Raw genomic sequence first — 13,678 nt, 5'->3', positions numbered from 1 at the left:
GACTCTTTAATTATCATTGGGGATTAGGTACGTGGGGAGTTCCTCTGCCGACTCTTTAAAACAATTTTTAATCGTTTTATTAGGGGCTCATACAACTGCTATAGTTTATTGTGCCAGCCTGGCCGATAAACACAAGTAGGATTAACTGAAGGGCAGAGGGATAAATGGCTCGGTGAGCCTCACCTTGCTTGTTCTGTGCCTCAGTTTAAAGGGGTACACTACCTGTGGGATGCCTAGCCTGTGGACTGTGTCGCTGTTAAGCCCACATGATTGGAATGTTCATCTCTGGAGCTGGGGACTGACAGTTGATGACAGTTGGGGACCTGCCTTGCTGTTTGCTGCCTGGGTATATATAGCCCAGCTCTCTAGTGTCTCACTGCTTTATAATTTAACTGTTAATTTCTTGTATTATCTATCTGTATATTATTTAACGGTTTATTTCTTGAATTATATATCTATCTTTATAAATATATTTATATATAATTACTAGCAATCTGGTTTGTCTCTCTAGAGAACCCTGTCCAATACAACAATTCTTATCACCATCCATACATTACATCAACTGTAAAGCACATCTGTACATTCATTGCCCTCATCATTCTCAAAACATTTACTCTCCACTTAAGCCCCGGGCAAACAGACAGATAACCATCCCAGGTGGGACCCAAACCTATAATCCCTGGTTTAGGAGGCCAGTACCTTATCCATTAGGCCACTGGGGTACAGCTCCTTTGCTGACTCTTAACCCTATATCCAATGGTTCAAACCAGTCCCCAACCCCCATCCCTGTGTCCATCCCCTCCCCCAACTCCTCTCTCCCCTCTCACACAGCCTTCCAGACTTCTCGTCACCCAAGTCCATGCCAGTCAGTCTGTTGGTCCATCTTCTCCCCTGCTCTGCCTCCCTTCAAAACAGACACGCAAACAAACCAACAGATTCCCAAACTCAAACTTCACGCCATCGAGTCAATGCCCGATCACAGCGACTCTATAGGACAGGGTAGAACTGCCCCTGTGAGTGTCTGAGACGGTCACTCTTTATGGGTCTAGCAAGCCCAGCCTTTCTCCTGTGGAGCGACTGGTGATGTTGAACTGCTGACCTTGAAGTTCGCAGCCCGATGTATACCCACCGCGCCACCAGGGCTCCGCCGAGTGAACCTCCAAAGTCTGTTCCTTTTGGTGCCTCAGCCTTGGCCTTGGCTTTTATCCTGAGGGAGTGGCCTCATACCATATCTGTCCCTCTGTGGGGGACTCACGTCACTCAGTAGAGGCTCTTCAGGACCAGCCATGTTGTAAGGTGCTTTGTGGGCTTACCACGGTTTCGTGGCGAGGCCTGTGTATGGACCAACATTTCTTTATCCATTCTTCCACCGAGGGGCTTCGGGGCACTTTCCAACCGCTTGCTCTTGGGAGCAGTGCAGTCAGGAATGTGGGGGTGCATATTTCTCTGCTGGATGACTTTTCCACTCAGAGGGCATGTGTCCAGCAGCGGTGTCCCTGGAGGGTGTGGGATCCCTAGTTTCAGGTGCTTGGGGTGCCAGCATCATCATCTTGCCTTCCACCATGGCTGTACGTGTTGTCCAGCTCTGACACCCCCCTGATCGCTCACCCTTTCATTCCAAGCTTATCCTCCGGGGTAGTAACATTGGCCCTGAGTCTCCCACAACCCCGTGGGACTGCTGACCTTTGGGGCTCTCTAGAATCTGGCTCCACTGGAAGTTCCAGGGCCTGGACTTCCCAAGACCCTTCTGGTGGAGCTGGGCCTCCCTCCCCGAGCCTTCCCACCAGGGAAGAGGTTCAGACAGGAACTATCCAGGAACGCCGGGTCTGTGTCGGTAAACACTCAGACAGCGGAGAGGCTGCCCAGTTCCCTTTTTAGAGAGGACCCCACAGAGTCTCCCACGAGGAGGCCTTTCTCAAAAGCTCCTGGTCCCCATGACTTCTCGCGCCGTTCACAGCCCCGCCACTTCACCAGTCCCACCTACTTCCTCTTTTCGGCTTATTCACCAGTGGGAAGTGGCTGCAAGAGGAAATGCAGAGCTGGGGTGACCGAAAGCAGAAGGGTGGGATGGCCATGGGGCTGGGTTTGTTGCAGGCGCTGGAGGACAGGCTCCGCCTGGGCGCTCCTGGGAGCAGGAGAATGCACCTGCTGCTGCTCTTTCCCCTCCTCTGCTGGCTTCCAGGTGAGCGGGACCTGGGTCTACATCCTCCAGAGGCTGTACGAAGGAGGCCCTCACCGGGGGGACAGGGACTCCGTAGGAAGGCGGCTGCCCCAAATGTTAACATGGTTTCTGAGTAGTTTTTCTAAATCCATCCATCCCTCCCTCTCTCCCTTAGAGCTTACAATCACCATTGCAGAAATACTAGCATCAGGCATACTTCCTGACAGTACCGAATGGGCAACCTGACTGCTGCTCCGGGCAGGGCAATGCCCCAGGAAGAGCTGGTTGCTCAGGACTGCGGGTGAAGCTGCACCAAAGCTGCCCTTTGCAGGGAAGGGGAGGAGGACGCGAGTGTCGAGGCCTGGGCTGTAGAGTAAAGCGAGTTTTCCAGGCTTGGAGGGAGAGCTGAGTCTAGATAGGAGGGGCTGAAGGAAATGCCCGGGGGATCAGAGAAGTCAAGAAGAGCTGGGCTTGGTGGGAGCAGAGGGTACGAAGTGGGCAGAAATGGAGGGTGAATTAACCTGTATGATGGCTGTTATTTTGATGAAGGAGAGAGAGAGAGAGAGAGAGATTTCTGTAGCTCCTGAGTGTCAGGGGGCCCAGGGTTCAGCTCAATCATTGGCCTTTTCTCTTCTCTTTGTAAGTCCCTTCTTGGTTGCCCTCATCTTTTCTCTTGGCTTTAAGTAGACTTTCTATGTAGCTGACTCCCAGTTTTGTATTCCTAGCTTGAGCATTTAGCTGGGCTCCAAAATCTTATATCCCCCTGTCTGCTCAGCATCTTCCCTTGGATGTCTCCCATAGGCATTACAAACATGTTCTGGCCCAAAGCCCATGTTTTCCCCTTCCCTCTCAGACCCCGTCCTCCCCCAGGCGCCCCCATCTCTGTGTGTGGCAATTCCACATCACAAGTGCGCACGCAAACCGGGGGGCGGTGGTGGTGGATGGGGGAACATCCACCTCTCTCTCCCACCTCCCTACGAGGACCCTTTGGAAAGGTGAGTCAGACCATGCATGAGCAGATCCACACAATGTGTCATGTCTGTATCACAGGCTATGGTTCAACAATGAAGAGAAATAAAGTCCTGGCCCGTGCTCCCCACTGATCAAGTCTGAACGTGCTCTGTTCAATCGGCCATTTTATATCATTCTGGGAATATGAAATATCCAGGTAGACAAACCTATAGAGATGGAAGCTAGGTGGGTGACCGTCAGGAGTGTGGAAAGTGACCGCTGCGGGATACTGTTTTTTTGGGGTGGGGTGGGGGTGGGGGATGTAAATGCCTGGAATTCTATTCAGGTTCTGGCTGCACGGTTTCGTGAATCTGCTCAAAACCGCCATGTTGTACACCGTGAAAGGATGAATCACGCGGTGTGTGAATTCTGTACTGGTGAGAACAAAACGAAACAAAACAGGACAGGGGATGGAGATTGGGAAGCAGTTGAACTCTGCTGAGAGTAGGTTCTGGGTAGCAGTCGATAAGGCTCTGCAGGGGATGTTGGGGCACGACGAGGCTTTCCACTGTAGAGAGCTACCGTCCTGGAAAATCAACAGTGTCCAGTGTTCTGCCCTGTCCCACAGGGTCACTGTGAGGAAGAATCAACTTGATGAGAGAGAGAGAGAGAGAGAGAGAGAGAGAGAGAGGCCCCCAGTGGCATTTTGGTAAGTGCTGGGCTGTGAAGCACAATGCTGGTCGTTCACACTGACCAGTCATCTATGGGTAAAAGATAAGGTCCTGTCAAGGTCTAGTTAGTCTTAGAAACCCAAAGGGGCAGTTCTAGCCTGTCCTCTCTAGTCACGTGTAGTTGGACCTGACTGGCTGGCGGTGGATTGGGTTGGTTTCTGGAGTCGGCTGAGGGTGCTCCAGAGAAGGCAGGCATAGAGGAGGCCTGGAGGAGGGGAAGGAGTGGGGTCCGCAGGCCAGGGAAGACTCCGGGCACAGAGATAGCAAGTGTGGCCCTCCGCGTTGAAGAGGAGCTTGACCTTGTCGTGCGTGAGGAGCACGATCAGCGTGACTTGCTCACGTGATGTGTTTCCACCCGGCCTGGTTGTCATCCCCCTCTGGGAACAGGGTCTCACCCAATAAGCACGGCGGGAGAGTGAAGAAGCCTTCCCCATCGTTGTTTACCACGTAAGACAAAACAGGGGATGCAGTAAGCAAGCACAAGCCAGCCCCTGCTTCTCTTGCCTGCCGGGTCAGCTGACAGTGGTCAGGGAAGTCAAGGGATTCAGCTAGGATCCCAGGGCTGACCGAGTCAGCACGGGGCTGGCTCATGGCCGCTGAGCCCAGAGTTTCCATGTCGAAATAGAGAAGGCTGCCTTTGGGTGCAGTCGTGTCGCGAGAGAAAGTGACCCGGCCAGGAGTGTGCACAAAGGTGCTTTTCCCCCCTGTCTGAAAATGTCACAGTGAGGAGACAAGCTGTGTGTGTGTGTGTGTGTGTGTGTGTGTGTGAGAGAGAGAGAGAGAGAGAGAATGTGAGCGTATACGTGTATGAGTGAGCATTGATGTATATGTATGTGTGTGTGTGAGAGAGAGAGAATGTGAGCGTGTATGTGTGTGTAAGTGAGCATTGGTATGTGTGTGTGTGTGTGTGTGTGCATGTGTGTGTGTGATTGAGGCTGGAAGGGTCTGTCAGAAGCTCACCGGGAAGCTGGCGGCGACTGGTGAGTGTTTCATGAGGTTCCAGGTGACCCGTGTGAACCTTTGTGACGTGGCTCCCTTGTCTGTCAGCATGCTGAGCATCCTCACCTCCACTCCTGTGGGCTGCTTGTCCATGGACCATCCTCTGGTGGCTTGTGTGTGACTGTGGTGCGTAAGCTTTATCTGGCGTTTAAAGCACCAGCAGGGTCGCCCGGGGTGGATGGGCTTCCGGATGAAGATGGCCTGGGAAGAAAGGCCTGGGGGTTTACTTTTGGGAAAAACAGAAAACAAACCTGGCCTGTGAAAACCCCACGAACAGCAGCGGGCTGTTGGACGATCCAGGGCCGGGAGGCACTCAAAATTTAGCTGAGGTTAGAAGGGACGCCTCCTCTTTATAGACTGACCTTGGTGACTGACCTTGGGTGGAGTAAAGCTCTCGGGGTCTTCATGAGCTCTTATGACATGACTCAAAATGAGCAGACCATCCACTAGTCATTGGAACCCAGAGTGCATAAAGCAGGAGTCCGGGAAAATGGGAAGCTGCCGGAAGTGAAAGGGGATCCTGGAAGATGAACATCTTACGTGTGGTGGAGTGGAAACGGAGTGGCCGTAGGCATCTTGAATCAGAAGATCGTATGGACCACTATGGCCGGGGCGACAGGAGGAAAAGCACTGGGGCCACATTCATTGTCGGGAGGAACTTCCCACAATGCCTCCGGAAGCAGAGAGCTGTTGGGACGGGCCCATCTCCAAGAGCAGTGACCGCATTGTGGTCCTGCTTCTTTGTTTCTGCCACTGACCTCACTGGATAACAAGTTGCACACAGCTTTCAGGAATTAAAAAAAAAAGAATGACCATTTCCTAGGACAATTATTCAGAGTTCCTCACCACCCAGGAATACAAAGACGGAAGAGTTTTACTAGGTTCTGCAGATAGAAGTTAATCCAACATGACAATTCCTGGCCCCTGGAAAGTCAGAGTTGGAAACAAAGTTGAGGGGTCAGTAGATGGCAGATAAGGGCCTTGGTGAGAGAAATGACCATGGAGACCTCTTGCTAGGATTTTTCAAGACAAAGGACCCCTTCACTGGATCAACCTTTTCTCAACAGCACAAACCGAGACACGACGCCTGTCGGCCTTGTCATTTAGAACACACAGGAGTCACAGAGCACAGCAGGGATGGGGGCAGGCTGTGGAACAGCCCCCCCAATATCTGACCTGCAAGTTCAAAATGCAGCTGAAGGGAATGAACGCCCGTCACGTCCACGAGAGCCCAGCATCAACCTTGAGTGCCTTGTGCCTGAATTTAGAGACGGAATGGATGGATGCACGGAGCCCCGAGGACCGAAGGCCAGAGACCCTGCGACGTGTTCTTGAACGTCGTCCAGCTCAGGTGAACAGGACGATGAAGTACAATCACCGAAAAGGTGCTCACGAGGACAGAGCCGAGCCGGACGATGTAACGCTCAGAGGCCCGGGGTTAGAGATCGGGCTGAAGAAAACGCTGGGCATGTCTCCCATTGAAAGATCAAAAAGCCAACCCCACTGCCCTTGAGTGGAACCTGACACACAATGACCCTGTAGGACCGAGGGGACACTGCTCGTGGGGGCTCCTCAGACGACAAATCTGTGTCACAGACTGACAATCATGCCGCCTCATTGAGCTCCCTCACAGTGGCTGGCAGATTTGAACCCCGGACCTGGCACTTCACAACCCAATGCTTAACTCATCGTGCCACCAGGGATCTCAAATGAAAAGAACCGAAGGAAATGTTCAAGTCTCAAGTTACGGCATGGAACGATTCCCTGGATGAAAATCCCTAGGAGCCCTCATGGCGCCGTTGGGCTGAGAGGTTGATAGTTCAAACCCGCTAGCCAGGATGCTGCTGAGAAGCCAGGATGGCGAGACTTGGTCTCAATGACTTGGGTCATGTTAGCAGGAGAGGCCGGTCTCTGGTTCGGGAGCCGGCCAGTGACAGAGAGGAAGACCCTGCGGGAGCTGGGGTCTTTGCCACCGTGTTTGCAAGGTGACCACAATGGGTCCCACGGCACAGGGCTCCGTGCTGTCCTACGTGGATTGTTCTGGGTCAGAGCTGACGCGGTAGCACCGATCATTGACAACAGCTGGGCGGCTTTATTTCTGGAAGCTCTAGGGGAGGAGCCACGTCCGGAGGCCTCCTGCACGCCCTGGCTTGTGGCCCCTTGTGACCGCCACCGATGCTTCCCTCATCATCACATCTCCTTTTCTGTCTCTGACCCTTCTTCAAAGGAGCCCACCTGGACCACCTACCTACCTGAGCCCACCTGGACGACCCAGGATCATCTTGTCTCAAGAATCTTAATACAGCCACACCTGGATCACCCACATGAGCCCACCTGGACCATCCAGGATCATCTTGTCTCAAGAATCTTAATACAGCCACACCTGGATCGCCCACCTACCTGAGCCCACCTGGACCACCCAGGATCATCTTGTCTCAAGAATCTTAATACAGCCACACCTGGATCACCCACCTACCTGAGTCCACCTGGATCACCCAGGGTCATCTCCTTGTCTCAAGAATCTTGATACAGCCACACCTCTAACATCCCCTCTAGAGCAGCAGGCATACTCTGGAGATCAAAGCATGGGTACCTATGAGCACGAAGAAGCCCTGGGTTTAGCACTGGGCTGCTACTTGCAAGATCTGTGGTTCAAACCCACCAGCTTCTCTGAGGCAGAAAAATGAGGCTGGCTGCTTTCATGACTCTCAGCCTTGGAAACAGCTGCTAGGAACTCTCAACTCAAAACTCACTGCTGTCGAGTCGATGCCGACCCACAGCGACCCTACAGGGCAGGGTAGAACTGCCACTGCGGGTTTCTGAGACCATGACTCTTTATGGGAGTGGAAAGCCCCATCTTTCTCACCAGGAGTGGCGGCTGGCGGTAGTGAGCTGCCGGGCTTGCGGATCACAGCCCAGCACCCCCCCCACTCTGCCACCAGAGCTCACGCAGTCCAATTGGAGTGGGGGTGTGTTCTGCTGACGGCACCACTGAACACCCCTGTCGCATCACCCGTTTGCTGGTGTTGCTTTGACACAAACAGGACACACGCACACACACACACACACACACACACATCTCAGCGAGGCTCTCTGAGACAGCACTCGGCGGCACAGTCCCCAGTCCACCTCAGCCCGTGGTCGCACGCAACAAGTGGGCACTGTCACTTCAGATCTCTTCATTTTCAAGAGCTCTGCATCTTCTGGCGAGACCTCTCAGTTTTCTAAACACTAGCTGAATTGGAAAAATACCACCGCCACACCGCCACACCGCCACACAGCCCGGCTGCACCATCGCCCTTTGCTGGCTGATGCAGGGGCTTCGGGCTCCCCTGCAATCTGTTTTCAAAAAGCAAGATTCTTTCAAAAGCTGGCTTCGTCAGACGTCGATTTTAGAGATAGACACTTTGCAAAATGAATTTGGTCGCTCTCCACTCTTCTTTGATCTGGGAGCCGAACACACGCACGGAGGGGGGCGGGGTTCTGTTTCTCATCAGTCTCTGCCCTTAAGTTGATTCTGAGCTCACAGTGACTTTACAGGGCAGGACAGACCGGCCCCTGCGGGCGGGACATGGGAGTAGAAACTTCCATCGGAGCAGGGAGGAGACAAGCCAGTCAGGGTGCAGTAGGTCACCGATGAAACATACAACTTTCCTCTAGTTCTTTAATGCTTCCCCCCTCCCCTTCCGCCCCACACTCATGACCCCAATTCTACTTTACAATTCTGGCTAGACCAGAGCATGCAGATAGGTACAGATAAGAGTTGGAAACACAGGGAATCCAGGACAGATGAACCCATCAGGACCAATAATGAGAGTAGCGATACCAGGAGGGGAAGGGGAGGGTGCGGGGAGAAAGTGGGAACTGATCACAATGATCTACATATAACCCTCTCCCAGGGGGATGGACAACAGACAAGTGGGTGAAGGGAGAAAGCGGACAGTGTAAGACATCAAAAAATAACAATAATTTATAAATTATCAAGGGTTTGTGAGGAAGTGGGGAGTAAGGGAGGGAGGGGAAAAAATGAGGAGCTGATACCAAGGGCTCAAGTAGAAAGCAAATGTTTTGAGAATGATGGGGGCAACAAATGTACAAATGTGCTTGACACAATGGATGGATAAATGGATTGTGATAAAAGTTGTACGAGCCCCCAGTAAAATGATTTAAAAAATAGAAAAAATTAAAAATTCAAAGTATCCTAAAACAAAATACTATGCAAGATTTGAAGAATTAAAACTTAAAAAAATTCCCCATTGCTGTGCTACGGAGCAGTTGGTGGATGGGAACCGCCAACCTTGTGGTTAGTAGCCCAATGCTTAACCCACCGCGCCACCAGGGCTCCAACTCTGGCTCTGGCAGGTACCCCACATTTCACTTTATTTTACTGTTGTTTCTTCTCCCCCTTTACCTGCCTTCTTCCCTTCCTCCACCCTCTTTCCTCCTACAGGGGGTTTCAGACTTAGTTGGTTACTTTCAAATTGTTCTAAATGACTTAAACGGCAAATTTCTTCCTCTGACTTCCTTGGGCTTAGTTTGCGATGTTCCCTCTGCCCCCAAGATGCTGAGTGAAAGACGATGAGAACATATTTCTTTCTAAAATGTCAGGAGCCCCTTCAAGGCTATGAGCAGACGCCCCCTCCTGTGGTTTTTCAGCTGGTCTTTTATGGAAACTAAGTTATTGAAGGGACTTCGCACCCCATGTCCCCCACCCCGACCGACTCCTCTTCTCCCCCTTCTGAGCCTCCCTCCTCCCTTCCACCCAAGCCAACACCTGCCAGCCTTCTAGTCTGTGCTTCGTCTTCCCAGCCCAGCCCTCCCCGAAGGGAACCTCTGGAGCCTGTTCCCTGTGTGTGGAAGTATTTGCCTTGGATTTTATCCTCCTGTGATTGACGTACGTCACTCAGCATCATGTTCTCCAGGTCCATCCGGGTCGTGAGTTGCTCTGTGGTTTCAGCATTGGTTTTTAGTGATGCACAATGCCCCCACACTGTGTGTGTGTATGCACCGGTGTCTTCATCCGCTCTTCTACCGAGGGGCTTTTATTGTGAACAGAGCTATGACATGCACGGGGTGCCTCTGTGCGCCCGGGCTACGGCTCTGCCTTCTTTAGGGGGATGTGCCCAGAGGAGGGATTGCTGGCTCCTACGGAGTCTCTATTCCTGGTTGCTTCAGGTGGCACAGACAACTTTCCACAGTGGCTGGACATATGTAGAGACCCACCAGCGGCGTGTGACCGTTCCAGTCTCTTGGCACGCTCTGCAGCCTTTGCGGCTTTCTGGCTGGGAGCTGCTTGGCCACTGTCCGTCTGCGATGCTCTCATCCTTGTTCTGACTTTTGCATCTCCCAGATGGCTAAGGATCTGAGCACCTCTTCCGGTTTGTTGGCTATCGGGGCGGCATGTTTGGTGAGCTGCCTTTAGTTCATTCCTTTGCCCACTTCTTAACGTGATGGTTGATTTTTTTACTGAGGAGCTGCAGTTTTCTATAAATTTTATATTTTAGTCCATTGTCTATTGTATCATTGCTAACAACCCCCCCCCCAATCTGTGGGTTCTTTTTAATTTTTTGGTGGAATCTTTGGATGCCCACATGTGTCTTATTTTTAGTAGGTTCAAGTCATCTACACTTTTTTCTTCCACCGCGCATGCTCCTTTCGTGATGTTGGATAGTGCGTTTGTGTCCTGCAGCGGGGCCCTTTGTTTGCCCCTTTCCTCACTGATGGTATTTACAGCCGTGGGATTGACAGCCATCTCTGATCCGTCTGGAGTTCCTTCATGTGCATGGGGTGAGGCATGACCTGTCTCCTTCTTCTGCCCATGGAGATCCAGTTGTGCACACACCATTTGCTGAAGAGACTCTTCCTCATTTGTAGTTCTCGCCCCACCACCACCTGGGTGGAGGATCAGTGGCCTGTAGGTGGAAGAATTGATTCCTGGGTTTTCTATTCTGCTCCATAGGCCTATGAACCTATCCTTGCTCCAGAACCAGGCTGCTTTGACTATTGTGGCTTTGTAACAGGTGTTGAGGTCGGGTCGGGAGACGCTTTCTATTTTTATTCTACTTACGAAGTGGTTTGCTTACCCTGAGTTTATTCTCTCTTCATATAAAGTTAGTCATTTGTTTTTCCCAGTTCCCCAAAGTGTGGAGTTGGGATCTGGATTGGAATTGACTGTATTCACAGGTCGCTTCGGGTCATATGGACACATTCACAGTGCTAAGCTTTTCTGTCCATGCACATGGAATATTCTTTCATTTGTGTAGGTCTCTTGGGACGGACTTGATGGGACCTAACACCGCCATGAACCGTTGGTTTCTTGTCATCGTGTTCTGTAGTTTTCCTAGGACAGGTCTTTTGTTTCTCTGGCTAGGTTTATTCCGAAGTACTTCATCTTTACGTGATTACTTTAAAATGTTTGAATTCGGAAGACCGAAGGAGAATCCCTGTCTGACCGGTGGTGCTGGCGGGAACACTGAAAGAACCACAGGCTGCCGAAAGAACAAACACATCTGTCTCAGAAGAAGTGCGGCCAGAGCACTCCTGAGAGCCAAGGATGGTGAGACTTCAGGCTCACGTACATCAGACATGCCGTCAGGGGAGGCCAGTCCCTGGGAAGGATACCACGCTGGGGGAAGCAGAGGGGCAGCTCCAAGGGGAAGACCCTTGACAAGATGGACGGACACAGTGGATGGACACAGTGGCTGCAACAATGGGCTCCAACACAGGGACACTTGGGAGGGAGGCACGAGGCTGGACAATGCTCCGCTCTGTTGTGCTTTGGGTTTGCTATGGCCATGCAGCACGATGGTAACTATCAACAACAACAACAACATTAAAAATTTTTTTGTGGTGGGGCCACTTACAGCTCTTATCACGATCCATCCATCCATCCATTCATTGTATTAAGCACGTTTGTACATTTGTTGCCATCATCCTCAAAATATTTTCTTTCTACGTGAGTCCTTGATATCAGCCCTCATTTCCCGCCCACCCACCTTCTCCCATGAATTCTTGATAATTTTTAAATTCTTTTTTTTAATTTTTTATGTCTTACATCGACCGCTGTCTCCCTTCACCCACTTTTCTGTTGTCCATCTCCCTGGGAGGTAATTGTGATCAGTTTCCCCTTACTCCCCTGCCACTTTCTCTTCCCCTCCTGGTATCGCTACTCCCCATATTGGTCCTGAGGGGTTTGTCTGTCCTGGATCCCCTGTGTTGCAAGCTCTTTTCTGTACCGGTGTATATGCTCTGGTCTAGCCGGATTTGTCAGGTAGAATTGGGGTCCTGATAGTGGGGAGGGGGGAGCATTAAAGAACTAGAGCAGTGGTTCTCCACCTTCCTAATACTGCAACCCTTTCATACAGTTCCTCATGTTGTGGTGACCCCCCCAACCATAACATTATTTTCGTTGCTACTTCATAACTGTAATTTTGCTACTGTTATGAATTGGGCGACCCCTGTGAAAGGGTCATTTGATCCTCAAAGGGGTTGCGACCCACAGGTTGAGAGAACCACTGAACTAGAGGAAGGCTGTGTGTTTCATCAGAGCTCTACTGCACCCTGACTGGCTTGTCTCCTCCTTGTGGCCCTTCTGACAGAGGGGTGTTCAATTGACTACTGATGGGCTTTTGGGTCTCCACTCTGTCCTCCCCCTCATTCACATGGATATGATTTTGTTTTGTTTTGGGTCTTTGATGCCTGATACTTGATCCCATCAATACCTCATGATCACACAGGCTAGTGTTTTTCTTCCATGTGGGCTTTGTTGCTTCTCAGCTAGATGGCCGCTTGTTTATCTCCAAGCCTTTAGGACCCCGACACCATATCTTTTGATAGCCAGGCACCATCAGCTTTCTTCACCACATTTGCTTATGCACCCCTTTGTCTTCAGTGATTGTGTCAGGGAAGGTGAGCATCACAGAATGCTGGGCTATTAGAACAAAGTCTTCTTGCTTTGACGGAGTACTTGAGTGGAGGCTCAATGTCCAACTGCTACCTTAATACTAAACCTATAAATATGCGCACATAGATCTATTTCCTCCTCATCATCATATATAAATGTATTTACATACGCACATGCCTGTATTTAGGCTCTGTAAATTCCCTTTGCCTCCTGGTTCTTTCCCTTTATTTCCTTTTACTTTCCTCCTGTCCCACTATTAAGTTTGGCCTTCATTCGGGTTTTGGTAATTCTTCTTGGCTCTATTGCCCTTGATCGAGCCCCCCAAAGCATCCTATGCCCTCCTGGCCATCGGCTTCAGATCACTTGTCCCTCCCTTGTCCCTGGGTTTGAACAACCACATTTTAAGGGACAGTTGTTTCCGTGATTCTTTTTCAGAGTTCTCCTTCGCACCCAGGAGTCTGGTCATCCCGTTTCCCAGCACATGGCTGAATCTTGTGATTGTTCCCAACAGTCTTTGGGGTCCCCTCTTTGGGGTTTTCTACAAACAAAATCACAGCTTATGAACACGGCGAGAGCATCACTGCTCTGCCCATTTGGATTCCCTGGATCTGTTGTTGTCTCAGAGTTTGGGCTAAGGCCTCCAGCAGATGTTGAATATGTTTGGTGGTACGGGCCTCCTTGTCTGGAGGTAACAAACAAACAAACAAACAAACAAGCAAAAGAACCCCTCCCTTTCATCGAATCCATTCTGACTCAGAGAGACCCTATAGGGCAGGCTAGAACTGCCCCTGTGAGTTTCTGAGATTGTACTCTTAACAGGAGTAGAAAGCCTCATCTTTCTCCCACGGAGCAGCTGCTGGTTTAGAACAGCTGACCTCCTGGTTAGCAGCCCAACATGGAACCACAATGCCACCAGGACTCCTTCTGTTTGGA

At 51.1% G+C, this 13,678-nt stretch overlaps 1 protein-coding gene across 1 annotated transcript in view; it reads right to left on the bottom strand.

Moving 5' to 3' along the window:
* RAB37 (RAB37, member RAS oncogene family) overlaps window positions 1-13,678 on the bottom strand; it is a 70,250-nt gene that overhangs the window by 22,341 nt on the left and 34,231 nt on the right. The window lies entirely within an intron of this gene.

The sequence above is a fragment of the Tenrec ecaudatus genome, chromosome 10, assembly GCF_050624435.1.
Source record: "Tenrec ecaudatus isolate mTenEca1 chromosome 10, mTenEca1.hap1, whole genome shotgun sequence".
Lineage (NCBI taxonomy): Eukaryota > Metazoa > Chordata > Mammalia > Afrosoricida > Tenrecidae > Tenrec > Tenrec ecaudatus.
Note: the sequence above shows the minus strand (reverse complement) of the source record. Positions and strands in the feature narration are given on the sequence as shown.